The sequence below is a fragment of the Helianthus annuus genome, chromosome 4, assembly GCF_002127325.2.
Source record: "Helianthus annuus cultivar XRQ/B chromosome 4, HanXRQr2.0-SUNRISE, whole genome shotgun sequence".
Taxonomy (NCBI): domain Eukaryota; kingdom Viridiplantae; phylum Streptophyta; class Magnoliopsida; order Asterales; family Asteraceae; genus Helianthus; species Helianthus annuus.
In genome coordinates, this window is record NC_035436.2 from 125,212,809 (window position 1) to 125,215,552 (window position 2,744).

General features: G+C 36.2%; 1 long non-coding RNA gene across 1 annotated transcript; it reads left to right on the forward strand.

Annotated features, from left to right (window-relative positions):
• Positions 1-585: 585 nt before the first annotated feature.
• LOC110903560 lies at positions 586-2,002 on the forward strand. Its single transcript, XR_002572061.2, has 3 exons — positions 586-714; positions 1,193-1,246; positions 1,720-2,002. It is a non-coding gene; the product is annotated as an uncharacterized LOC110903560 (long non-coding RNA).
• The last annotated feature ends 742 nt before the right edge of the window (positions 2,003-2,744 follow it).

Genomic DNA, 2,744 nt, shown 5'->3' on the forward strand with positions numbered 1-2,744 from the left:
TAACTCTCTAGGAAGGCAGTTTTGTGATCCTTACTTTCCTACACACTATACTAGTTTAATACTTGGTTTCTGTCTCATTTTGTACCTCAATACAATGTCTGTCTATTTATTGAACTCCGTCAGCATTTTTCAAGTTTGTCTGATAACTGTGCTAACTGTGTTTCGTGCATCATTTGAATCAACAAAGTTTGCATGCAATAATGATACGTCACTTGAAATATATGATGCATATGTATGTATATGGTAATAATCAGAAAGCAGTCCAAGTAATTAATTGTAATTCAGTACAGTCATTGAGCACTAATCGTTGTTTAATAATCGTACGGACATCTGAAATTTTGACAGTTGTCACACTACTATCAACACAGTTTTGCAACACCCCAAAAATGTTTACTTGATAAGTTAAAGTTTATTTAAAACTTGACTTAGTTAGTGGGATTTAATTTGCATGATATAAATAATAAAGGGGTGAAGTTTAAAACTAAATAAGTAAAGGAACTTGAGGGACTAAAGTTGTAACATGTCAAAATTAAAGTTAATTAAAAAAAAGAGTTAAAAACCCACACACACTCTATGCATGGGTTCTGGACGATCGAACAGAAGACAAGGGTTGAAACCCTAGCATCAAGAAATCAAGCAATTTAGCTTGAATCAAAGGAAAAATTCGATGCATGATTCCCTAAACTCGAGTAGCTAACCTCGGTTTCCGAAGTGGTAAGTTTAATTTTCTGGAATCATGATTTGTAGGATGAAGGGTTCAACCCAATCGCGAATTCTTGTATCAAATATGAGAAATCTGAGTTAGGGTTACTTTCTAGAACAAGAATTATGTTTGATTTTAGGTTATTTGAATGATTCTTGTAAAAACCCACTTCATGAAAAATTGTATTATGAATAGGATGATCAAAGTAGTTATAATCATGTGAAATCTTGAAATATGATGATGTTGTAATGCTTGAATCTTAGAAAATTTATGTGGGATAAAAGAAAGATATGAACATGGATTGATTGTTGATGAGTTATAAAGATGAACTAGTAGGATTCATGCTTTGTATACTTGTGCATAATGCTATTAAATACAATGCCCACCAAGTGTTCGATGAAATGCTTAAGAGAATAAATATGTGTAATTTGGAAGATGATGGAATGAAAATTAGTTGTACTAAATAAATGGATGAATGTGTTGATATAGGAATGAAAGAAGAAGGTTCAAACGCTAGGAAATCGGAAGGATCACAAGACCGAGGTATGATCATTCGCATACAAAACTTACTTAATTTTTGTTAGTATTCATGTAAACAACCATTGTTGAAATGTTTTGGTGATTAGTAAGTAGCTAGCAAATCCTTTGCGGATTTGGTTATGATAATGAAAGTTATAATAAGCTATGCAAGTCGACCGGTTCTAGTTGAACAAGTCGAGTAAGAATAAGCTACCATCTGTTTTGAATGGGTGGTCATGAATGCTATGACGAAAGCTTGAAGTTTAATCCGTTATACAGATGGAAAGAAAGAATTATGTTGAAAGCAATTAACCCGATGTTACCGGGTCGTAAGTGTATGCTTAAATCTCGTTATGAGAGTATATGCCATACCCATTTAAATGGGTAATCGAATGCGTAAGAGTAATGAAAGTACCTAAACGAACAGAACTAAATTGATGGTATTGTAAGTGTAACATGTATAATGACTAACTTTTGAATCTTGTTGTTGAATGTAGGTAATTCCTCAATTTAGGCGACTTGGAGAATTGGAGCGAGCACATGTTCATGATATGTCATACCAAACGCTTCCGCTAGTTGCACTAATGTTTTGGGTCAAAATTTCTATTTTGTACAACTTGTTAGTAGACATATATTTTAACGCTTGATGCCTAGGTTTTTAGTAGTGCCTTGTCGAACAATTTGTAGAATGGTATTTGTCTTTCTTATGTTTAAAACAGGGGTATATCCGTTTTACGGACGGGTCATGCCCAAATTTTGTTAAAATCATGTGTTAATGTTACTAGCGTTTTTACCTTTTAAGTTGTGAAAGATTTGTACATTTTAAAAGTTTATGTTTCTAGCGTCTTTTGGATGTCAATTCTTCTAGACGCAAATATGGACGTTTCAAGTTGGTATCAGAGCCTAGGTTTGAGGGATTCGAGCAAGAGTAATAGCGCTTGAACTCAAACCGATGGCTCGTGCAAAAGTGTGCTCGCTCCAAGATCTCCAATGAGGTAAAATTCTAAATATTCGTTTAATATGAGTATGCATAGCATGTTACGGTGTAAGTTTTAAGATTAAGTATGCTAAAAAGTGATAATGCGGGTAAAATGAGAAGTCCCTGGGTCCGTGTAGCTGAAAATGGACCCGGAGAATGATTGGAACAGCCAAAATAAGGTCCAGCACCGTTTCAGCAGAGGAGAGGCCGTCGCCGACGGGCCTCTAGCCGTCGCCGACGCCCCCCATATTGCCGATGCCTTGATTTCCTGTCTACGGGTAAAAGCGGCCGACGCCACATTCTTGAACCCGTCGCCGACGGGAGGCTAGACCGTCGCCGACGGCTAGCGGAAGTCCGATCCGCCAGAACTTTTTAATTTATGTCATTTTTCGCATTTCGAGTCCGCGAGTCGTTTGAAAGCTTATTTTATGATTGAATGAGGCCTATATAAGGCCTAACAAGGTAGACGTAATCACGGGTAGTGATTACGATTGAATGAAATCGTAAAAGCCGAAAATAATATGTCGAGTGACATGAACAAAT